The sequence below is a fragment of the Bombina bombina genome, chromosome 7 (genome assembly GCF_027579735.1).
Source record: "Bombina bombina isolate aBomBom1 chromosome 7, aBomBom1.pri, whole genome shotgun sequence".
Taxonomy (NCBI): Eukaryota; Metazoa; Chordata; class Amphibia; order Anura; family Bombinatoridae; genus Bombina; species Bombina bombina.
The window spans coordinates 233,957,306-233,984,252 of record NC_069505.1 but is presented as its reverse complement, the minus strand read 5'-3'; positions in this window follow the sequence as shown (position 1 = coordinate 233,984,252).

Here is a 26,947-nt window from a genome sequence, read left to right as displayed (position 1 = left end):
TAGGACTTCAGGAGTGTGCACGTGTCTTTAGCAGTCTTGGGAAATAGCGTTTGCAACATTGTTTTTAAAATACTGCTGCCATAGTGTGCTTAAGACACGTGCACGCTCCTCAAGCGCTATGAGCCCACCTAGGTTCTACTCTTTAACAAATACACTTTATAAGCATAGTATTGAGGATTTCCCTCTCGTCATGGGTGGCGCCATATTAAAATCTAGCTTTCACTGTATTCCAGTTCTGAGCAGTTTATAACTACAGTGCAACCTAGGTTTCAAAATGCAGCTGCCCATAATTAGAGGGGGGGTGTATGAAACATATTTAGTGCTAAATGTCCTTTTAAAAGGGACAGTCTGCTCCAAAAAAACATATTTTTTTAAAAAGATAGATAATCCCTTTATTACACATTGCCCAGTTTTGCATAACCAGCACGGTTATATTAAAGGGACAGTCAACACAAAAATTGTTATTGTTTAAAAAGATAGATAATCCCTTTATTGCACATTCCCCAGTTTTGCATAAACTCCATGATTACTTTGTATCTAAGCCTCTGCAGACTGACCTCTTATTTCAGTTCTCTTGACAGACTTGCATTTTAGCCAATCAGTGCTGACTCATAAGTATCTCTCAACGGGAGTAAGCACAATGTTATATATGTGGCAGATATGAACTAGCACTGTCTAGCTGTGGAAAACTCTCAAAATGCACTGAGGTAAGAGGCGGCCTTCCAGTTCTTAGAAATTTGCATATGAGCCTGCCTAGGTTTAGCTTTCAACAAAGAATACCAAGGGAACAAAGCAAATTTTATGATAAAAGTAAATTGGAACGTTGTTTAAAATAACATGCCCTATCTGAATCATGAAAGCTTAATTTTGACTAGACTTTCCCTTTAAGTGAGTTCTGCCCTTTGTACAGTGAATTCACCACAGGCTGGAGATATTTTGTGAAAAGGTCCCTTATTGAAGTTCTCTCACATTAGAACTCCCAAAATATTAATGAAATAGCCAATAAACCATTTAAAGACTAGATTTCCAGTACTCTCTATTCAAACCTGCTATCTCTTCTAAAATCAGATTGTTTGATAAAGCAAAACTGATTAAAGCTATAAAAGTACAATCAATATTATTCTTTGTAATATCTAGTGATGCCTGAAACATATTTGTACAATGAGATTTTACATATATTTATTAGATTTTTGCAGTATTGAGTAAGAATTAATTTTCGGCCAGATTATGAGTTTTGCTTTTCTCTCTCCTCTCTCTCCATCTCCCCCTTCTGTCTCTCTCTCCCCTCTCTCTCTCTCTCTCTCTCTCTCTCTCTCTCTCCCCCCCTCTCTCTCTCTCTCTCTCCCCTCTCTCTCTCCCCTCTCTCTCTCTCCCTCTCTTTCTATCTCCCCCTCTCTTTCTCTCTCCCCCCTCTCTCTCTCTCCTCTCTCTCTCTCTCCCTCGCTCTCCCCTCTCTCTCTCCCCTCTCTCTCTCTCCGCTCTCTCTCCCTTCTCTCTCCTCTCTCTCTCTATCCCCCCCCTCTCTCCCCTCTCTCTCTCCTCTCTCTCTCTCTCCTTTCTCTCCCTCCACTCTCTCCTCTCTCTCCCCTCTCTCTCTCTCCTCTCTCTCTCCTCTCTCCCCCCCCTCTCTCCCCCTCTTTCTCTCTCCTCTCTCCATCTCCCCCCTCTGTCTCTCTCTCCCCCCTCTCTTTCTCCCCTCTCTCTCCCCCCCTCTGCCCCACTCTCTCTCTCTCTCTCTCTCTCTCTCTCTCTCTCTCTCTCCCCTCTCTCTCTCTCTCTCTCCCATCTCTCTCTCCCACCTCTCTCTCTCCCCTCTCTCTCTCTCTCCCCCCCCTCTCTCTCTCCCCTCTCTCTCTCTCTCCCCTCTTTCTCTCCCCTCTCTCTCTCTCCCCACATGTCCCCCCTCTCTCTTTCTCTCTCTCTCTCTCTCTCCCCTCTCTCTCTCTCTCCCTATCTCCCCCCTCTGTCTCTCTCTCTCCCCTCTCTATCTCTCCCTTCTCTCTCTCCCCTCTTTCTCTCCCCTCTCTCTCTCTCTCTCTCTCTCTCTCTCTCTCTCTATCTCCCCCCTCTCCCCTCTTTCTCTCCCCTCTCTCTCTCTCTCTCCACATCTCCCCTCTTTTTATCTCTTCTCTCTCATCTCCCCTCTCTCTCCCCTCTCTCTCCCCCTCTCTCCCCCTCTCTCTCTTTCTCCCCTGTCTCTTTCTCCCCTCTTGATCTCTCTCTCCCCCCTCTCCCCTCTTTTGAGCTGTTTGAGCTCTCTCCACGGCCTTTCATGGCCCTGCCCCCGGCCCCACCACTTTCACAGATCTTTACACTAGGCCACGCCCCCTCCAGGGTCTTCCCACTCGGCCACGCCCCCTTCACACTCAGTCACGCCCACTTCTTCTCGCGGCAGTCGGCTCGGCAGATCAGGTAGGGAATCCAAGGCCAGGTGTGTTTGTCCTGTGCTGTATCTACTGCGCATGACAGCTTCGGACAAATACACTTGGCCTTTTATAATATAGGATGACTGATTGTGCAGCAGCACTGCTCAGAGCCTAATTACTTACTGGGTGCGCAGTTGTCTTCTCTCTGGGACCTGCAAGTACCACTTTTTTTTTTTTAGAAAGATTTAAAGCGACAGTAAAGTGAAAATTAAACTTTAATGGTCTAGATAGAACATACAATTTTAAACAACTTTCATATTTACTTCTGTTATCAAATAAGCTTTGTTCTCTTTGTATTATTTGTCGAAGAGTAAACCATTGTGGGCTCATAGGACTTCAGGAGTGTGCACGTGTCTTTAGCAGTCTTGGGAAATAGCGTTTGCAACATTGTTTTTAAAATACTGCTGCCATAGTGTGCTTAAGACACGTGCACGCTCCTCAAGCGCTATGAGCCCACCTAGGTTCTACTCTTTAACAAATACACTTTATAAGCATAGTATTGAGGATTTCCCTCTCGTCATGGGTGGCGCCATATTAAAATCTAGCTTTCACTGTATTCCAGTTCTGAGCAGTTTATAACTACAGTGCAACCTAGGTTTCAAAATGCAGCTGCCCATAATTAGAGGGGGGGTGTATGAAACATATTTAGTGCTAAATGTCCTTTTAAAAGGGACAGTCTGCTCCAAAAAAACATATTTTTTTAAAAAGATAGATAATCCCTTTATTACACATTGCCCAGTTTTGCATAACCAGCACGGTTATATTAAAGGGACAGTCAACACAAAAATTGTTATTGTTTAAAAAGATAGATAATCCCTTTATTGCACATTCCCCAGTTTTGCATAAACTCCATGATGACTTTGTATCTAAGCCTCTGCAGACTGACCTCTTATTTCAGTTCTCTTGACAGACTTGCATTTTAGCCAATCAGTGCTGACTCATAAGTATCTCTCAACGGGAGTAAGCACAATGTTATATATGTGGCAGACATGAACTAGCACTGTCTAGCTGTGGAAAACTGTCCAAATGCACTGAGGTAAGAGGCGGCCTTCCAGTTCTTAGAAATTTGCATATGAGCCTGCCTAGGTTTAGCTTTCAACAAAGAATACCAAGGGAACAAAGCAAATTTTATGATAAAAGTAAATTGGAACGTTGTTTAAAATGACATGCCCTATCTGAATCATGAAAGCTTAATTTTGACTAGACTTTCCCTTTAAGTGAGTTCTGCCCTTTGTACAGTGAATTCACCACAGGCTGGAGATATTTTGTGAAAAGGTCCCTTATTGAAGTTCTCTCACATTAGAACTCCCAAAATATTAATGAAATAGCCAATAAACCATTTAAAGACTAGATTTCCAGTACTCTCTATTCAAACCTGCTATCTCTTCTAAAATCAGATTGTTTGATAAAGCAAAACCGATTAAAGCTATAAAAGTACAATCAATATTATTCTTTGTAATATCTAGTGATGCCTGAAACATATTTGTACAATGAGATTTTACATATATTTATTAGATTTTTGCAGTATTGAGTAAGAATTAATTTTCGGCCAGATTATGAGTTTTGCTTTTCTCTCTCCTCTCTCTCCATCTCCCCCTTCTGTCTCTCTCTCCCCCCCCCCTCTCTCTCTCTCTCTCTCTCTCTCTCTCTCCCCCCCCCCCTCTCTCTCCCCCCCTCTGTCTCACTCTCTCCCCTCTGCCTCTCTCTCTCCCCTCTGCCTCTCTCTCTCCCCTCTGCCTCTCTCTCTCCCCCCCCCTCTCTCTCCCCTCTCTCTCTCTCTCTCTCTCTCTCCCACCTCTCTCTCTCCCATCTCTCTCTCTCCCCCCCCTCTCTCTCTCTCTCCTCTTTCTCTCCCCTCTCTCTCTCTCTCTACCCACATCTCCCCTCTCTCTCCCCTCTCTCTCTCTCCCTATCTCCCCCCTCTGTCTCTCTCTCCCCCTCTCTCTCCCTCTCTCTCTCTCCCCTCTCTCTCTCTCCCCTCTCTCTCTCTCTCTCTCTCTCTCCCCTCTCTATCTTTCCCCTCTCTATCTCCCCCCTCTCTCTTTCTCTCTCCCCTCTCTCTCTCCCCTCTCTCTCTCCCCTCTCTATCTCTCCCCTCTCTATCTCTCCCCTCTCTATCTCCCCCCTCTCCCCTTTCTCTCCCCTCTCTCTCTCTCTCTCTCTCTCTCTCTATCTCCACATCTCCCCTCTTTTTCTCTCCCCACATCTCCCCTCTTTTTCTCTCCCCTCTCTCTCTCCCCCCTCTCTCTCTTTCTCCCCTGTCTCTTTCTCCCCTCTTGATCTCTCTCTCCCCCCTCTCCCCTCTTTTGAGCTGTTTGAGCTCTCTCCAAGGCCTTTCATGGCCCTGCCCCGCCACCTTCACGGACCTTCCCGCTAGGACACGCCCCCTTCACGGGTCTTACCGCTCAGCCACGCCCCCTTCATGCTCGGTCACGCCCACTTCTTCTTGCGGCAGTTGGCTCAGCAGATCAGGTAGGGAATTCAAGGCCAGGTGTGTTTGTCCTGTGCTGTCTCTACTGCGCATGACAGCTTCGGACAAACACACTTGGCCTTTTATAATATAGGATGACTGATTGTGCAGCAGCACTGCTCAGAGCCTAATTACTTACTGGGTGCACAGTTTTCTTCTCTCTGGGACCTGCAAGTACCACCTTTTTTTTAGAAAGAATTAAAGCGACAGTAAAGTGAAAATTAACTTTAATGGTCTAGATAGAACATACAATTTTAAACAACTTTCATATTTACTTCTGTTATCAAATAAGCTTTGTTCTCTTTGTATTATTTGTCGAAGAGTAAACCATTGTGGGCTCATAGGACTTCAGGAGTATGCACGTGTCTTTAGCAGTCTTGGGAAATAGCGTTTGCAACATTGTTTTTAAAATACTGCTGCCATAGAGTGCTTAAGACACGTGCACGCTCCTCAAGCGCTATGAGCCCACCTAGGTTCTACTCTTCAACAAATACACTTTATAAGCATAGTATTGAGGATTTCCCTCTCGTCATGGGTGGCGCCATATTAAAATCTAGCTTTCACTGTATTCCAGTTCTGAGCAGTTTATAACTACAGTGCAACCTAGGTTTCAAAATGCAGCTGCCCATAATTAGAGGGGGGTGTATGAAACATATTTAGTGCTAAATGTCCTTTTAAAAGGGACAGTCTGCTCCAAAAAAACATATTTTTTTAAAAAGATAGATAATCCCTTTATTACATATTGCCCAGTTTTGCATAACCAGCATGGTTATATTAAAGGGACAGTCAACACAAAATTTTTTATTGTTTAAAAAGATAGGTAATCCCTTTATTGCACATTCCCCAGTTTTGCATAAACTCCATGATTACTTTGTATCTAAGCCTCTGCAGACTGTCCTCTTATTTCAGTTCTCTTGACAGACTTGCATTTTAGCCAATCAGTGCTGACTCATAAGTATCTCTCACCGGGAGTGAGCACAATGTTATATATGTGGCAGACATGAACTAGCACTGTCTAGCTGTGGAAAACTGTCAAAATGCACTGAGGTAAGAGGCGGCCTTCAAGGTCTTAGAAATTTGCATATGAGCCTGCCTAGGTTTAGCTTTCAACAAAGAATACCAAGGGAACAAAGCAAATTTTATGATAAAAGTAAATTGGAACGTTGTTTAAAATGACATGCCTTATCTGAATCATGAAAGCTTAATTTTGACTAGACTTTCCCTTTAAGTGAGTTCTGCCCTTTGTACAGTGAATTCACCACAGGCTGGAGATATTTTGTGAAAAGGTCCCTTATTGAAGTTCTCTCACATTAGAACTCCCAAAATATTAATGAAATAGCCAATAAACCATTTAAAGACTAGATTTCCAGTACTCTCTATTCAAACCTGCTATCTCTTCTAAAATCAGATTGTTTGATAAAGCAAAACCGATTAAAGCTATAAAAGTACAATCAATATTATTCTTTGTAATATCTAGTGATGCCTGAAACATATTTGTACAATGAGATTTTACATATATTTATTAGATTTTTGCAGTATTGAGTAAGAATTAATTTTCGGCCAGAGTACGAGTTTTGCGTTATGAGGGGTGCGGTACTAACTTGCACGTTATTGTCACCGCTCACTTCCCTACAGCGCTGGTATTACAGGTTTTTATAAACCTGGTGTTAAAAGACAAGAAGTGAGCATAGAGCAAACTTGAACTCCATACCGCACTCCAATACCAGCGCTGCTTAAAGGGACAGTATACACTCATTTTCATATAACTGCATGTAATAGACAATACTATGAAGAATAAGATGCACAGATACTGATATAAAAATCCAGTATAAAACTGTTTAAAAACTTACTTAGAAGCTTTCAGTTTAGCTCTGTTGAAAAGATAGCTGGAAAGCCCACTGCAAATGGGAAATAAGACACCCCCCCTCCTCCTTCTTTTACATATGAAAAGACCCTTTACACAAACAGGAGCAAGCTGGAGTAGGTAGCTGACGGTATTCACATAAAACTTTGGGGCTTGGTTAGGAGTCTGAAAATCAGAGCAATGTTATTTAAAATAAGCAAAACTATACATTAAAAAAAAACAAAAAACTTTATGGACTATATAAATAGATCTTCTACAAAACATTTATGAAAAGAAAAAATGAGTGTATAATGTCCCTCAGCGGTGAGCTGGTCGTACGTGCTTGTGCACGATTTCCCCATAGACATCAATGGGGAGAGCCGGCTGAGAAACCCTGCAACAAATCAGCGTAAAGCTCCGTAACGCAGCCCCATTGATTCCTATGGGGAAACTAAATTTATGTTTACACCTAACACCCTAGCATGAACCCCGAGTCTAAACACCCCTAATCTTACACTTATTAACCCCTAATCTGCCGCCCCCGACATTGCCGACACCTACATTATAATTATTAACCCCTAATCTGCCGCTCTGGACATCGCTGCCACTATAATAAACATATTAATCCCTAAACCGCCACACTCCCGCATCGCAAACACTAGTTAAATATTATTAACCCCTAATCTGCTGTCCCTAACATCACCGCAACCTACATTACAGTTAATAACCCCTAATCTGCCGACACCAACGTCGCCGCCACTATACTAAAGTTATTATCCCTAAACCTAAGTCTAACCCTAACCCTAACACCCACTAACTTAAATATAATTAAAATAAATCTAAAGAAAACATACTATTAATAACTAAATAATTCCTATTTAAAGGGACAGTCAACACCAGAATTTTTGTTGTTTAAAAAGATAGATAATCCCTTTATTACCCATTCCACAGTTTTGCAAAACCAACACTGTTATATTAATAGACTTTTTACTTCTGTGACTAACTTGTATCTAAGCATCTTCTGACCGCCCCTAATCACATGACGTTTAGTTATTATCTATTGACTTGCATTTTAGCCAATTAGTGCAGTGTCTGCCACTAGCCACGGGCGTGATCACAATGCTATCTATATGGCCTACATGAGCTTGCTCTTCCCTGCTGTGAAAAGTAAATAAAATAGAAGCGGCCTTCAAGGGCTTAGAAATTATCATATGTGCCTTCCTAGGTTTGTTTTCAACTAGAATACCAAGAGAACAAAGCAAAATTATTGATAAAAGTAAATTGGAAAGTTGTTTAAAATAACATGCCCTATTTGAAAAATGAAAGTTTTTTTTGGACTTGACTGTCCCTTTAAAACTAAACCTGTAAAATAAAGCCTAATCTAGCTACAATATAACTAATAGTTACATTGTATCTAGCTTAAGTTTTATTTTTATTTTACAGACAAGTTTGTATTTATTTTTAACTAGGTAGAATAGTTACTAAATAGTTATTAACTATTTAATAACTACCTAGCTAAAATAAATACAAATTTACCTGTAAAATAAAACCTAACCTGTCTTACACTAACACCTAACCTTACACTACAATTAAATAAATTACCTAAATTAAATACAATTACCTAAATTACAAAAACAAACAAACACTAAATTACGCAAAATAAAAAACAAATTACAAGATATTTAAAATAATTACACCTAATCTAATAGCCCTATCAAAATAAAAAGCCCCCCCCCCAAATAAAAAAAAACCCTAGCCTAAACTAAACTACCAATAGCCCTTAAAAGGGCCTTTTGCGGAGCATTGCCCCAAATAAATCAGCTCTTTTACCTGTAAAAAAAAATACAAACAACAGGAAAACCCACCACCCACACAACCAACCCCCCAAATAAAACCATAACTAAAAAAAACTAAGCTCCCCATTGCCCTTAAAAGGGCATTTTTCTCTATTGCAGCCCAAAGCCCTAACCTAAAAATAAAACCCACCAATAAACCCTTAAAAACCCTAACATTAACCCTTGTAGATCCACTTACAGTTTTGAAGAGCCGACATCCATCCTCAACGAAGCCGGGAGAAGTCCTCAGCGAAGCAGCAAGAAGTCCTCAACGAAGCCGGGAGAAGTTTTCATCCAAACCGGGAGAAGTGGTCCTCCAGACAGGCAGAAGTCTTCATCCAGACGGCATCTTCTATCTTCAACCATCCGGCGCAGAGCGGGTCCATCTTCAAGACATCCGGCGCGGAGCATCCTTTTCTTACAACGACTCCTGACGAATGAAGGTTCCTTTAAGTGACGTCATCCAAGATGGCGTCCCTTAGATTCCGAATGGCTGATAGAATTCTATCAGCCAATCGGAATTAAGGTTGAAAAAATCCTATTGGCTGATGCAACCAGCCAATAGGATTGAACTTCAATCCTATTGGCTGATCCAATCAGCCAATAGGATTGAGCTTGAATTCTATTGCTGTTCCAATCAGCCAATAGGATTTTTCCTACCTTAATTCCGATTGGCTGATAGGATTCTCTCAGCCAATCAGAATTCAAGGGACGCCATCTTGTCAGTCGTCGGCCGTCGGATGAAGAGGATGCTCCACGTCGGATGTCTTGAAGATGGACCCGCTCCACTCCGGAAGGATGAAGATAGAAGATGCCGCCTGGATGAAGACTTCTGTCAGTCTGTCCTCTTCTGGCCGGATAGGATGAAGACTTCGGACCCTCTGGAGGACCACTTGTGCCCGGCTGGGTGAAGACGTCACAAGGTAGGGTGATCTTCAAGGGGGTAGTGTAAGGTTTTTTTAAGGGGGGATTGGATGGGTTTTAGAGTAGGGTTGGGTGAGTGGGTGGTGGGTTTTAATGTTGGGGGGTATTGTATTTTTTTTTACAGGTGAAAGAGCTGATTACTTTGGGGCAATGCCCCGCAAAATGCCCTTTTAAGGGCTATTTGTAATTTAGTATAGGGTAGGGAATTTTATTATTTTGGGGGGCTTTTTATTTTATTAGGGGGATTAGATAAGGTGTAATTAGTTTAAAAAAATTGTAATTCTTTTTTTATTTTCTGTAATTTAGTTTTTTTTTTTCGTAATTTAGTTTATTTAATTTAATTGTAATTAATTGTGGGTAGTTTAGGTAATTAGTTTAATTATAGTGTAGTGTTAGGTGTAATTGTAACTTAGGTTAGGGTTTATTTTACAGGTAAATAACTATTTAATAACTATTGTACCTAATTAAAATAAATACAAAGTTGCCTGTAAAATAAATATAAATCCTAAGCTTGCTACAATGTAACTATTAGTTATATTGTAGCTATCTTAGGGTTTATTTTATAGGTAAGTATTTAGTTTTAAATAGGAATAAATTATTTAATTGTAGTAAATTTATTTAGATGTATTTAAATTATATTTAAGTTAGGGAAGTGTTAGGGTTAGGGTTAGACTTAGGTTTAGGGGTTAATAAATTTATTATAGTGGCGGCGACATTGGCGGCGGCAGATTAGGGGTTAATAAATTTAATATAGTTGCGGCGACGATGGGGGGGCAGATTAGGGGTTAATAACTATAATGTAGGTGTCGGCGATGTTGGGGGCAGTAGATTAGGGGTTCATAAGTATAATGTAGGTGGTGGCGGTGTCCGGAGCGGCAGATTAGGGGTTAATAATATAATGTAGGTGTCAGCGATAGTGGGGGCCGCAGATTAGGGGTTAAAAAGTGTAAGATTAGGGGTGTTTAGACTCAGGGTTCATGTTAGGGTGTTAGGTGCAGACATAAAATGCATTTCCCCATAGGAAACAATGGGGCTGCTTTAGGAGCTGAACGCTGCTTTTTTGTAATTATCTGTTTATTGTATCAAACAGTCCCTAGAATCACAAGGAACAGAACAATATCACCAGTCTATCAAAGCACTGAGCTACTCTCTGCAGACTTTCACTAACAATCCATGTTATTCTATATGTATCCCTTTAGTAAAACACAATCATTTTTTATTCTTAAAGGGACATAAAACCCAAATGTTTTATTTCATGATGTGATTTTAAATAACATACCAATTTACTTCTATTATTTAAATTGCTTATCTTTTTATCCTTTGCTGAAAGGTTTATCTAGGTAAGCTCAGGAGCAGCAAAGAACCTAGGTTCTAACTGCTGATTGGTGGCTGCATATTGATACCAATTGTCATTGGCTCACCCATGTGTTAAATTAGAAACTAGTAGTGCAATGCTGCTCCTTCAACAAATTATACAAAGAGAATTAAACAAATTGGATAATAGAGGTAAACTGGAAAGTTGTTCAAAATTGTATGTTCTACCTAAATCATGAAAGAAAATTTGTGGGTTTCATGTCCCTTTAATAAATTTAACGCAAAAGCTGATTCCCAAGAAAAGGTTTCTTTTTATATAGTGAAAAATCTTTCCTGTGCTTGTTAATTGTTTATCGGCTCTTCTTGTAATTTAATGGAACACTAAAGTAAAAATAAAACATTCTTGATTCAGATCGAGCACGCAATTTTAAACAATGTTTTAATTTACTTCCATTATGAAAATGTGCACAATATTTTAATATGCACACTTTCTGAGGCATATTACTCATAGGCAAGAGTTCCCAGTATATATATCGGGTTGGACCTCCATTTGCATTCAGAATTGCCTTAATTATTTGTGGCATAGATTCAACAAGGTGTTGGAAACATTCCTCAGACATTTTGGTCCATATTGATATGATAGCATGACGCATTTGCTGAAGATTTGTCGGCTGCACATCCATGATGCAAATCTCCCGTTACACCACATCCCAAAGGTGTTCTATTGGATTGAGATCTGGTGACTGTAGAGGCCATTGGAGTACAGTAATCTAATTGTTCATGTTCAAAAAAACTGTTTGAGATGATTTGAGCTTTGTGACATGGTTTATTATCCTGCTGGAAGTAGCCATCAGAAGATAGGTACACTGTAGTCATAAAGGGATGGACATGGTCAGCAACAATTCTCAGGTAGGCCGTGGCACTTAAACGATGCTCAATTGGTACTAAGGGGCCTAAAGTGTGCCAAGAAAATATTCCCCACACTATTACACCACCACCACCAGCCTGAACCGTTGATACAAGGCAGGATTGATCCATGCTTTCATGTTGTTTACACCAAATTATGACCCTATCATCTGAATGTCGCAGCTAAAATCGAGATTTATCAGACGAGGCAACGTTTTTCCAATCTTCTATTCTCCAATTTTGGTAAGCATGTGCGAATTGTAGCCTCTGTTTTCTGTTTTTAGCTGACAGGAGTGGCACCCGGTGTGGTCTTCTGCTGCTGTAGCCCATCTGCTTCAAGGTTTGATGTGTTGTGCATTCAGAGATGGTATTCTGCATACCTTGGTTGCAGCGAGTGGTGATTTGAGTTGCTGTTGCCTTTCTGTCATCTTGAACCAGTTTGCCCATTCTCCTCTGACATCAACAAGGCATTTTCTTCCACACAACTGATGCTCACTGGAAATTTTTCTTTTTTTCGGACCATTCTCTGCAAACCCTAGAGATGGTTGTGCATGAAAATCCCAGTAGATCAGCAGTTTTTAAAATACTTAGACCAGCCCTTCTGGCACCAACAACCATGCCACGTTCAAAGTCACTTAACCCTTTCCGGTCCTATGTCAGAATATATCCGACAAAGGATTTTACTGATTGTGGTTCAATGTCGGATATATTTCGACATGACTTTTCCACATGAATTTCACAGCTAAATAGCATCATCTAGTGGTTATTTGCTGAACTTGCTATTTAGCTGTGAAATTCAAAAAAAATGGCAGTCAGAAAGTATTCTGAGGAAATAATGAGAATTTTAGAAGACAGTGATTCTGAAAAAGATTTTAGCGAGGAAGATGATTTTAACCCCTGTAACTCAAGTAATTCAGATTCAAGTGACACTGAAAATGAAAATTTCAGTGATGCAAATGAAATAGTTGTAAATGAAAATGTTGAGGGTGAAGACCCACCTGCTGAAAATGTATATATAAATAAAAATAATTAGATAATTCAGTATATTAATTTTCTGAGATACCATTTTACAGTTCCCAGACCAGGAATTCAAATCCCAAATGGTCAGTGTGAAAAGGAAATTGATTTTTTAGTCAGTTTTTTACTGACCAGCTACAAAATGCACTTCTCTGCCTCAATATTCCATCTGGAATGCTTGGAAGGAGGTAACTTTGATTGAAATAAAAGCCTTTCTGGGCGTTATAATGAATATGGCTCTAAATTCTAAATCAGAGTTGAAAGAGTTTTTCTCCCAAAAGTGGTTGGATCGCATGCTCTTCTTTACTGATGTGTTATCGAGAAATAGCTAGATTCTTACACATTTTCTGGATGTTCCATTTGTTCCCTCCATCACCGCAGCAGCCAATGATCGTTAGAACTAGGGGGAGTAAAGTAAAAGATGTAGCAGACTACATAAACAAAAAGTGCGGTGAACTATATACCTGGGGTGAATATAGCAGTAGATGAAAGCACCGTTGGATTCAAGGGCAAAGTACAGTGGAAATGTGACAATACACAGAGGTCCACCAAATGGGGACTTCAAATCTACTGCTTATGCAATAGTGAAACAGGTTACATAGTAGCATTTGTTCCTTATTTTGGCAAAACTACTACAGAGAGTTTAGTTCACCTTGACCTTCCATTTACTTGTAGAATTGTCCTTCATTTGTGCGAAATGTTACTTTCTGTGTCTTAAGGAACAGGGTATCATGTGTTTACAGACCGATTTTACACAGGACCTCAACTTTGTGAAGAACTTTTGCGCCTTAGGATTCACACCACTGGCACTGTTATGACCAACTGCAAAGGTTAGCCACAGGAAATGAAGAGCAAAAAATGAAAGTGCACAAGGTCATTGCTTATCAGAAAGATAATAAAATCATGGTCCTGCAATGGAAAGATAAAAGAATTGTATCCATGTGTTCAACGGTGCATGCTGCGGACACAGAATTAATTTGACAAAGAGTTACCAAAGGCAATTTAGTAACATTTTCAAAGCCAGTTGTTATTTCGGAAAACACCAAATACATGGGTGCTGTGGACAGAGCAGACCACTACTGCGGAAGTTATGCCTTTTGCAAAAGTCTGTGAAATGGTGGAGGAAAATGTTCTGGCTGTTTGAAGTTACAATAGTAAACAGCTTTATGCTATATAATCTTGACCGAAAGCGTAGGTACTTGAATGTAGTTACTCACATAACATTTCGAAAGGCATTGATTGAGTAGCTTGTTGGACAAGTTTGAAATGTCAATTCACCAAAGCGGGGAAGGCCATCAACACAACACACTGAAGACAGGCTAAATGGTAAACCCCACTTCGTGATGAAAAATGAAAAAAAAAATACTATCAAAGATTGTGCAGTATGTAGCAACAGAAAAGTGTCATACAAAAAAAGTTTCATACAATTAAAAACTATAGAGACTAACATAATATAATGTTTTGCGTTTTAGTTATAAGAAAATAAACCTGTGTTATATAAAACTTAAAAGTATGTGTTTTTTCCCCAAAAAATTAAATAAGACCTGCTGGCGCACTAAGTGAAAATTTATAGGACCGGAAAGGGTTAAATCCCCTTTCTTTCCCATTCTGATGCTCGGTTTGAACTTCAGCAAGTGCCAATCGGTCGTTTGTTGGTGATCGTCTCGCCTCTCCAAGTCGTCCCTGTCTTGACTATGCCAGTCAAGTGAAAATCCGTAGGCCGCGGTGCTGGTAAAAAATGTGTGGGTGAGCGTCTCAGCTCTCTGTGTGGTGTGTGACACAAAAGGTCTGTTCGAGTCAGGAAGTGCTGAGTGGTCCGTCTGTGTGTCCACAGGAATGTGCTCCGTTAGGAATCCCCACCTTCTGGATGGCGTCTGCGGTACGAAAGAGAATGCCGGTGGTGCAGATAAGGCAGCACTATGAGAGAAAGCTGGGAAAGTCTGTGAGTACAGAATAAGGATACCGGTCCTCAAATGGCTATCTCACCTGTAAATGCAAAGAACGAAAGAAGAGAGGAGTCCGGGTATCTGAAGCATCAAGTGATTTATTCAAGCTTGTAAATGTTACACACACTCAGTGGAAGGGCAGCTGCGGAAGATCTGAGTGTGTGTAACACTTACAAGCTTGAATAAATCACTTGATGCTTCAGATACCCGGACTCCTCTCCAGTAGGGGTATTGCCTGGCCGGCTAAACTATGCAGATTAACAGTTATAAATAAAAGTAAAATGTTTATTTTTGCAATGCAGTAAATCATTTTTAATGACCATATAAAATGGCTATTTAGGGTGGTGGAGTTCATAGAATAACACAAAAAAATTTGAGACTGGACTGGAGAGAATCCTGTAAGTGTGAGAGGTTGATGGGATATTCCATCCTATGAGTGGTAATAAATAACTTCTCTCAGGATAGCTTAATCAGAGATCTTGGAACTGAAGTAACTGTAATCAAAACCCCAGGGCTTTACTACTGAAATGCCGGAGCCAGTTTAAATGTCACATGTAAAATGTTGCAGCATTTCAAATGTGACAATTAAAATATTGTCATTTAAAATGAGCAAAGATTTTAAATCTGGCAAACTTTTTCTAACCTGTAAGTTGCCAGAGGTGATACAATAAAATGTGTTGTGCCCCTCTCTAGAAGTCAAAGGGTTACTCCAAACATAGCTCTACCCTATTCCCAAGCTATCCTAACCTGTAACTTTTGTAACATAGCAAGATAATGCATTTTGTCTAATCCTTAAGTTTGGAAAATGATATATGGTTGTTATCTGCATAGTGTTCTGCACAACAACTATGTGTAGTCCTTCAGGTGGGTACCCATTCCAAGTGGAAAACATACTGCAAACATATATTGGTGATGATGTCACAAGGAACAAGAAAGTACCTACAGCAGTTGGGACTTTTTTGTTACTGCAGAAGTGTGTGTGTTTGTGTGTTTTTGTGTGTGTGTTTGTGTGTCTGTGTGTTTTTGTGTGTGTGTGTGTTTGTATGTTTGTGTGTGTGTGTGTGCCTGTTTGTGTGTGTATTTGTATGTGTGTGTGTTTGTGTGTCTGTGTTTGTGTGTCTGTGTGTGTTTGTGTGTGTGTTTTTATGTGTGTGTGTTTGTGTGTCTGTGTGTTTGTGTGTCTGTGTGTGTGTTTGTGTGTCTGTGTTTGTGTGTCTGTGTGTGTTTGTGTGTGTGTTTGTATGTGTATGTGTTTGTGTGTCTGTGTGTTTGTTTGTGTGTGTGTTTGTATGTGTATGTTTGTGTATTTGTGTGTGTTTGTATGTTTGTATGTGTGTGTTTGTGTGTGTATATGTGTGTGTATGTTTATGTGTGTGTTTGTGTGTGTGTGTGTGGGGGGGGGGGGTTAAAAGATTACACCTTAGCCCCAAACCATTCACAGGGACATAAAGACCATTTTTGAAATAGAGAAGTCTGTCCTTTCAAATGAGTTACATACTACTTTAATATCCTGACGCAGCAATTACAGTGCTGTTTTCCCTGAGGGGTGGGGGCTATAATAGAGTCCCTATACCCCCTTTATTTGTGCTAGAGGGGCAAGTGAAGGAAGAATGCTCTCTTGGAATGAGGGGTAACTTATTTTCTATGATGCATCTGATCACTGTTAAAACAGTAATCTCCTTTCCTACTAGGAACCAGGTCATTTCTAATGGTCTGGGAGGGGATATTATAGAGCTCCTGATTTAATACAATGAGTATAAGAACCCTTTGGTGAAAATAGATAAATGAGGGCCCAATACACAAACAATACACTTTTAAAAGGGTTTTTTTTATGTCCCTTTAGATAGCAGATGATTATAATTGCAATTACCTGTCTATTGGATGGCTATACAATGTTCTCAGTTTTAAAAAGGACCCCAGCACCAACAAATAAACTCTACAAGTGGGCAAGTGATCCCTCTTTTGAAAAGAGGAAAGACCCCTCCTTCCAAATGAAAGATCCCATGGTCCAGGTGGCAATCAGCCTATCACCATGGCAACAGTGATCACCTGACAGAATCATTGGTTTATGGAACAATATCAGGGGAATGGATATATCCCTAAAAAATGAGTTGCAAGATACGCAACAAAAAAAGTTTATTATATGAGATTCAATAGAGAAGTAGATACAAAATAGCCATTCATTCCTTATGTTTAATTGATAGAATCACTATACATTCATACATTAAAACCAGTTACACTCCGCAGAGTTAAATAAGACATTAAAGAAATGTGATTGTCATCTGTCACTGGGATCTGAATAGCGATGACTCAGTGTTACTGTGAGTATCTGCTAGTGTGCTAATAGGGAAGGCAAGACTCATAGTTGGAGCTCCTATGAGGAAATGACTTACCAACAGGGCCGTCTTTAACACAGGGCAAAATGGGCAGCTGCCCAGGGCCCAGTCTTTGTTGTGGGGCCCAAGAGTCCTAAAAAAAAAAATATTGTTTTTTTTTGGTTCATGCCAGACTGCTGATGTCAGTCCTAATACTGTCACAGTCAAAAGTTCTCTGTTTATATTTATTTGTGAGAAACGGTGCCAGACCGTGCTGGGATCATGTGACATGCCAAGCTAGTGCCATGTGCTGTTTTAGGTGTGCACTGTGCAGCACTGAATGCTAAGTCCTAACTTGGCATCCAACCAATCATACTGTATAAGCAAATGTCCTACTGGGGTTACCACTGTTACCGGGTAACTGCTCTGGTGGTGGGGATTGTTCAGGGTAGGGCATACTGTAGGCGCATGCAGCAGAAAGCTGGAGCGGCAGGCACGTGAGGATTTGAACATCTGTGCAGCTGCAGACACTGCTCTTTTACGTCTTGAGGCACACATACATTGTATTTTTAATATTGTATTATATAGAGTGTGTACATAAATGTGTGTGTGCTCTGTAGTGTGTGTTTGTGGGTACATGTATATGTGTATGCTCTGAAGAGTGTGTGTTTGTATGTACTTTGTGTATGCGTGTGCTCTGGAGAGTGTGTGTTTGTGTGTACATGTATATGTGTATGCTCTGGTGAGTGTGTGTTTGTGTGTACATGTATATGTGTATGCTCTGGTGAGTGTGTGTTTGTGTGTACATGTATATGTGTATGCTCTGGTGAGTGTGTGTTTGTGTGTACATGTATATGTGTATGCTCTGGTGAGTGTGTGTTTGTGTGTGTACATGTATATGTGTATGCTCTGGAGAGTGTGTGTTTGTGTGTACTTGTGTATGTGTATGCTCTGAAGAGTGTGTGTTTGTGTGTACATGTATATGTGTATGCTCTGGTGAGTGTGTGTTTGTGTGTACATGTATATGTGTATGCTCTGGTGAGTGTGTGTTTGTGTGTACATGTATATGTGTATGCTCTGGTGAGTGTGTGTTTGTGTGTACATGTATATGTGTATGCTCTGGAGAGTGTGTGTTTGTGTGTACATGTATATGTGTATGCTCTGGAGAGTGAGTGTTTGTGTGTACATGTATATGTGTATGCTCTGGAGAATGTGTGTTTGTGTGTACATGTATATGTGTATGCTCTGGTGAGTGTGTGTTTGTGTGTACATGTATATGTGTATGCTCTGGTGAGTGTGTGTTTGTGTGTACATGTATATGTGTATGCTCTGGAGAGTGTGTTTGTGTGTGTACATGTATATGTGTATGCTCTGGTGAGTGTGTGTTTGTGTGTACATGTATATGTGTATGCTCTGGAGAGTGTGTGTGTGTGTACATGTATATGTGTATGCTCTGGAGAGTGTGTGTTTGTGTGTACATGTATATGTGTATGCTCTGGAGAGTGTGTGTTTGTGTGTACATGTATATGTGTATGCTCTGGAGAGTGTGTGTTTGTGTGTACATGTATATGTGTATGCTCTGGAGAGTGTGTGTTTGTGTGTACATGTATATGTGTATGCTCTGGTGAGTGTGTGTTTGTGTTCATGTATATGTGTATGCTCTGGTGAGTGTGTGTTTGTGTGTACATGTATATGTGTATGCTCTGGAGAGTGTGTGTTTGTTTGTACATGTATATGTGTATGCTCTGGTGAGTGTGTGTTTGTGTGTACATGTATATGTGTATGCTCTGGTGAGTGTGTGTTTGTGTGTACATGTATATGTGTATGCTCTGGTGAGTGTGTGTTTGTGTGTACATGTATATGTGTATGCTCTGGAGAGTGTGTGTTTGTGTGTGTACATGTATATGTGTATGCTCTGGTGAGTGTGTGTTTGTGTGTACATGTATATGTGTATGCTCTGGTGAGTGTGTGTTTGTGTGTACATGTATATGTGTATGCTCTGGTGAGTGTGTGTTTGTGTGTACATGTATATGTGTATACTCTGGAGAGTATGTGTTTGTGTGTATATGTATATGTGTATGCTCTGGAGAGTGTGTGTTTGTGTATACATGTATATGTGTATGCTCTGGAGAGTGTGTGTTTGTGTGTACATGTATATGTGTATGCTCTGGTGAGTGTGTGTTTGTGTGTACATGTATATGTGTATGCTCTGGAGAATGTGTGTTTGTGTGTACATGTATATGTGTATGCTCTGGAGAGTGTGTGTTTGTGTGTGTACATGTATATGTGTATGCTCTGGTGAGTGTGTGTTTGTGTGTACATGTATATGTGTATGCTCTGGAGAGTGTGTGTTTGTGTGTACATGTATATGTGTATGCTCTGGAGAGTGTGTGTTTGTGTGTACATGTATATGTGTATGCTCTGGTGAGTGTGTGTTTGTGTGTACATGTGTATGCTCTGGAGAGTGCGTGTTTGTGTGTACATTTATATGTGTATGCTCTGGTGAGTGTGTGTTTGTGTGTACATGTATATGTGTATGCTCTGGAGAGTGCGTGTTTGTGTGTACATGTATATGTCTATGCTCTGGTGAGTGTGTGTGTATATGTATATGTGTATGCTCTGGTGAGTGTGTGTTTGTGTGTACATGTATATGTGTATGCTCTGGTGTGTTTGTGTGTACATGTATATGTGTATGCTCTGGTGAGTGTGTGTTTGTGTGTACATGTATATGTGTATGCTCTGGTGAGTGTGTGTTTGTGTGTACATGTATATGTGTATGCTCTGGAGAGTGTGTGTTTGTGTGTACATGTATATGTGTATGCTCTGGTGTGTTTGTGTGTACATGTATATGTGTATGCTCTGGTGAGTGTGTGTTTGTGTGTACATGTATATGTGTATGCTCTCATGAGTGTGTGTTTGTGTGTACATGTATAAGTGTATGCTCTGGTGAGTGTGTGTGTATATGGGTTAGGGGAGTTTGTTATGTTAGGCATTCCCTTGGTATTCATGAAAGTGGTCATTTTTGCTGTACAGTGGCTGTCTAAACAATAAATATGTAGTGAATATCCCAAAACTGGTGAGATGCTTTTAGATGGGCCCAAAATAAATTCTTGCACCGGGGCCTGTAGACATTAGGTCCAACACTTATTTTTACTGTGCAAATTAAAAAACATTTAATTAATTAATTAATTAGTAAATATTTTAAATTAATCAGCAGTGGAGGAATGTATATATTGATTTACTTATTAGTACTGCTTAGGTCTAGTTTCACATATTGCAATTTATTTCATATTTTTTTGAAAATGATTAGCTCAACAATGGATGATCCACTGCTGGGCAAATCATTTAAAAAATAATGATATATAAAATAAATTGATTTAGTTGTTTTTTGGGTTGTTGGGTTGGAGAGCGAAATTGCATGGGCGGGGGTGTGTGCGGGGGGGGGGGGGCAGGGGAATGTTTGCCCAGGGCCCAGTAAATATTAAAGACGACCCTGCTTACCAACCTTTATGCAGCTATAGCATTGAATAAGGTTATACCATAATGCTTTTGTATCAGTTACTATTATTTCACTTGTGTGCTTTAAGGAACGTGTCAGTCAGTTATATGCGGAGAAACAAACAATATGTGATCCCTTCTCAGCAAAGCTCCTTCTATAGTAGAAACTTTATTTAAGGATTACCTTACTAGCCTAAACTATTGTGTTTTCTATTGCTTTTAGCACATTAATAATTATTAATAGCATAATATATATTATCAATAACATAACATTTTGTCCACATTCTCTTAGTAAGAGGTCACTTCCTGAAACCTACATTTTTCCTTTCATGATTCAGATAGAGAATACAATTTTAAACAACTTTCCAATTTTCTTTATTATTTAATTTGCTTCCTTCTCTTGTTATCATTTGCTGAAAGGTTTATCTAGGTGAGCTCAGGACAGCAAAGAACCTAGGTTCTAGCTGCTGATTCGTGACTGCACATATATACTGATTGTCATTGGCTCACCCAAGTGTTCAGTTAGAAACCAGTAGGGCAGTGATGCTCCTTCAACAAATGATACCAAGAAAATGAAGCAAATTAGATAATAGAAGTAAACTGGAAAGTTGTATAAAATTGTATGTTCTACCTAAATCATGAAATAATTTTTTTGGGGTTTCATGTCCCTTTAATTCTATATTTAGTGATAAAATAAGGACTAGAAATGACTGATCTATGAGACAAAAAAAGTTGTAATAATATCCCTTTAAGACAATTGAAACATGAAAAAGACTTTTTGGAAACATTAAAATCGAAACTGATCAAGTTATAATATGAACAAAATAGCAAATTAAAAAGCATAGACACAATCATATGCATTTTGTGAGAATGAGTACCTTTAAGACATCCCAGAAATAAGATCAAAGGAAAGTATCCAAATTAGACATGTGATATAGTATCCAGCATAAAACGGGTAACGTCAGCGATCATAAATGATCATCCTCTTACTGAATATTTAGACGTTTAAACAATAGCAATTTCCATCTAAATAAATTCTTGTACATATTAAAATCGCAATATCTGCAGACTCAAAATGACTATAATATATGCCTTTAAAAATTCAAGGCAAGGTAGCAGTATAATAAAAACATATATACATATGTTAACAGATATAGGTGCGTATTTATCAAGCCGTCAACCGCAAATACGCTGGAATTCCGCAGCGTAATTGTGGCGAGCCTGATTCCCCTTATTTATCAAACCCTACAGATTAGCAAAAGTAGAATTTTGTGACGTAACATATGATCCGCTGGTCAAAGTCTGACACAGATCGATGCTTACGTCATTACAGATGTTCCGAATGCAAATTTGGCACTATCTGACTACTTTTGCAAGTTAACAAATTTCTACAAGGTATGCGCGGCACTATTCCGCCCCTGCGTACCTGGTTTTCAATCCGCTGCCCTGGAGGCGGTGGATGCCATAGGAATCAATGGGAGGCTGAAAGCAGCGAAAGCTTATGTTGACTGCTGCCCGATATCCCATTGATTCCTATGGGAGAATAAAGTTACGTTTACACCTAAAACCCTAACATATACCCCGAGTCTAAACACACCTACATTATACTCTTTATTCCCTAATCTGCCCCCCCCCCCCTACACCGCCGCCGCCACCTACATTATGTTATTAACCCCTAATCTGCCCCCCTACACCACCGCCACCTACATTATGTTATTATCCCTAATCTGCCCCCCCCTAAACCGCCGCCACCTACATTATGTTATTAACCCCCTAATTTGCCATCCCCAACATCGCCACCACTATATTAAATTTATTAACCCCTAAACCTAAGTCTAACCCTAACACCCCCAACTTAAATCTAATTTAAATAAATATAAATAAAATTACTATCATTAACTACATTATTTCTATTTAAAACTAAATACTTACCTGTAAAATAAACCCTAAGCTAGCTACAATATAACTAATAGTTACATTGTATCTAGCTTAGGGTTTATTTTTATTTTACAGGCAAGTTTGTATTTATTTTAACTAGGTAGAATAGTTATTAAATAGTTATTAACTATTTAATAACTACCTAGCTAAAATAAATACAAAAGTACCTGTAAAATAAAACCAAACCTAAGTTACAATTACACCTAACACTACACTATAATTAAATAAATTAACTAAATTAAATACAATTAACTAAATTAAATACAATAACCTAAATTAAATTAAATTATCTAAAATACAACCCCCCCCCCCACTAAATTACAGAAAATAATAAACAAATTACAGAAATTTAAACTCATTACAGCTAATCTAATAGCCCTATTAAAATAAAAAAGCCCCCCCAAAATAAAAAAAAACCCCTAGCCTAAACTAAACTACCAATAGCCCTTAAAAGGGCCTTTTGCGGGGCATTGCCCCAAAGTAATCAGCTCTTTTACCTGAAAAAAAATACAAAAACCCCCCCAACAGTAAAACCCATCACCCACACAACCAACCCCCCCCCAAAAAAATACTAACTATAAAAACCTAAGCTCCCCATTGCCCTGAAAAGGGCATTTGGATGGGCATTGCCCTTAAAAGGGCAGTTAGCTCTTTTGCAGCCCAAAGCCCTAACATAAGAATAAAACCCACCCAATACACCCTTAAAAAAACCTAACACTAACCCCCTGAAGATCGACTTACCGGGAGACGTCTTCATCCAAGCCGGGCAGAAGTGGTCCTCCAGACGGGCAGAAGTCTTCATCCAAGCCGGGCAGAAATGGTCTTCCAGACGGGCAGAGGTCTTCACCCAGACGGCATCTTCTATCTTCATCCATCCAGCGCAGAACAGGTCCATCTTAAAGATGTAATTTATTTAATTGTATTTAATTGTAGTGTAGTGTTAGGTGTTATTGTAACTTAGATTAGGTTTTATTTTACAGGTACTTTTGTATTTATTTTAGCTAGGTAGTTATTAAATAGTTAATAACTATTTAATAACTATTCTACCTAGTAAAAATAAATACAAACTTGCCTGTAAATTTAAAAAAACTTGTACTTCACCACTCTCCTTGTCCAGCTTGGAAGCAATCCTGAAGCGCTGAAACCGCTGACGCCATGTGGGCCAAGCTGCAGGCTGAGAGAAGTCAAAAGGCTCAGGTAGGGTAAACTTTGACATCGTCATCGATCAGGAACAGAAGCGCAGGCAAGAACTTCTGACACCATGTCATGAGATGCAGGACACATACAGGACACAGCAAGGATGGTACAACTCTATTTTATTGTAGAGCATGGAAACATACATCTGGTAGCATTGATCTCCCCAACTAACTGCGACACCGACAAACGGACCTAAGCCCCGCCCCCAATCTGGTGACGTCACTTCCTGCTCTCATCACAGTTACTTTATGCAATTTGTTGCCATTTCACTTAGTTTGAGATCGTTATTCTTGTAATATTCAGCCTACACTATTAGCCTACATGACAGGTAATAGGGCTGTTATCTAGTGATCTTGCTAATGTATAATATTGTGTTATAGAGATACCAAGGTAGTATCTGTAGCACTACATGACAGGTAATAGTGCTGTTATCTAGTGCTCTTGCTAATGTATAATATTGTGTGTTATAGAGATACCTAGGTAGTATCTGTAGCACTACATGACAGGTAATAGTGCTGTTATCTAGAGCTCTTACTAATGTATAATATTGTGTGTTATAGAGATACCTAGGTTGTATCTGTAGCACTACATGACAGGTAATAGTGCTGTTATCTAGTGCTCTTGCTAATGTATAATATTGTGTTATAGAGATGCCTAGGTAGTATCTGTAGCACTACATGACAGGTAATAGTGCTGTTATCTAGTGCTCTTGCTAATGTAATAATATTGTGTGTTATATAGAGAAACCTAGGTAGTATCTGTAGCACTACATGACAAGTAATAGTGCTGTTATCTAGTGCTCTTGCTAATGTATAATATTGTGTTATAGAGATACCTAGGTAGTATCTGTAGCACTACATGACAGGTAATAGTGCTGTTATCTAGTGTTCTTGCTAATGTATAATATTGTGTGTTATAGAGACACCTAGGTAGTATCTGTAGCACTACATGACAGGTAATAGCGCTGCCCTCTAAAGCTCTTGCTAATGTATAATATTGTGTTATAGAGATACCTGTGTAGTATCTGTAGCACTACATGACAGGTAATAGTGTTGTTATCTAGTGCTCATGGTAATGTATAATAGTGTGTTATAGAGATACCTAGGTAGTGTCTGTAGCACTACATGACAGGTAATAGTGCTGTTATCTAGTGCTCCTGCTAATGTATAATATTGTGTGTTATAGAGATACCTAGGTAGCATCTGTAGCACTACATGACAGGTAATAGTGCTGATATCTAGTGATCTTGCTAATGTATAATATTATGTGTTATAGAGATACCTAGGTAGTATCTGTAGCACTACATGGCAGGTAATAGTGCTGTTATCTAGTGCTCTTGCTAATGTATAATATTGTGTTATAGAGATACCTAGGTAGTATCTGTGGCACTACATGACAGGTAATAGTGCTGTTATCTAGTGCTCTTGCTAATGTATAATATTGTGTGTTATAGAGATACCTAGGTAGTATCTGTAGCACTACATGGCAGGTAATAGTGCTGTTATCTAGTGCTCTTGCTAATGTATAATATTGTGTTATAGAGATACCTAGGTAGTATCTGTGGCACTACATGACAGGTAATAGTGCTGTTATCTAGTGCCCTTGCTAATGTATAATATTGTGTGTTATAGAGATACCTAGGTAGTATCTGTAGCACTACATGACAGGTAATAGTGCTGTTATCTAGTGTTCTTGCTAATGTATAATATTGTGTGTTAGAGAGATACCTAGGTAGTATCTGTAGCACTACATGCAGGTAATAGTGCTGTTATCTAGTGCTCTTGCTAATGTATAATATTGTGTGTTATAGAGATACCTAGGTAGCATCTGGAGCACTACATGTCAGGGAATAGTGCTGTCCTCTAGTGCTCTTGCAAATGGATAACATTCTTGCACAACTGCTGCTATATAAAGCTCTATAAATGGGCTGGCTCCTAAGCTTACATCCCTGCTTTTCAACTAAAGATAACAAGAGAACAATGTATAATAAAAGTAAATTAGAAAGTGTTTTAATTTGCTGCTCTATCTGAATCATGAATAAATAAAATTTGGTTTTCATATCCCTTTAATAAGCACTATGTGACAGGAAATAGTGCTGCCATCTAGTGCTCCTGCTAATGTATAACATTGTTATAAAGCTGCTGCCATCTAGTGCTCTTGCTAATGTATAACATTGTTATAAAACTGCTGCCATCTAGTGCTCTTGCTAATGTATAACATTGTTATAAACTGCTGCCATCTAGTGCTCTTGCTAATGTATAACATTGTTATAAAACTGCTGCCATCTAGTGCTCTAGCTAATTTATAACATTGTTATAAAACTGCTGCCATCTCGTGCTCTTGCTAATGTATAACATTGTTATAAAACTGCTGCCATCTCGTGCTCTTGCTAATGTATAACATTGTTATAAAACTGCTGCCATCTAGTGCTCTTGCTAATGTATAACATTGTTATAAAACTACTGCCATCTAGTGCTCTTGCTAATGTATAACATTGTTATAAAACTGCTGCCATCTCGTGCTCTTGCTAATGTATAACATTGTTATAAAACTGCTGCCATCTAGTGCTCCTGCTAATGTATAACATTGTTATAAAACTGCTGCCATCTAGTGCTCTTGCTAATGTATAACATTATTATAAAACTGCTGCCATCTAGTGCTCCTGCTAATGTATAACATTGTTATAAAACTGCTGCCATCTAGTGCTCTTGCTAATGTATAACATTGTTATAAAACTGCTGCCATCTAGTGCTCTTTCTAATGTATAACATTGCTATAAAACTGCTGCCATCTAGTGCTCTTGCTAATGTATAACATTGTTATAAAACTGCTGCCATCTAGTGCTCTTTCTAATGTATAACATTGTTATAAAACTGCTGCCATCTAGTGCTCTTTCTAATGTATAAAATTGTTATAAAACTGCTGCCATCTAGTGCTCTTGCTAATGTATAACATTGTTGCAAAACTGCTGCCATATATTGCTGCAGACAGGTGCATGCTCCTGAGCTTACCTCCCTGCTTTTCAACAAAGGATAAAAAGAAAACGCAGAAAAAATTGATAAAATAAGTAAATTAAAAAGTTGCTTAAATTTTAGCATGTTCTATCTGAATCATGGAAGCAATTGTTTGAGTTTTGTGTCCCTTTAACCTTAATCATGTACATTAGAGGGACAGTAAATGCCTTGTAATTTAATTTTTCCCCCTGCTATCCAATAAATTAAAGGGATAGTAAACCCAAATTTTTTCTTTCATAATTCAGATAGAACATGCTAATTTAAGCAACTTTTTGATTTAATCATAATATCAAATTTTCTTTGT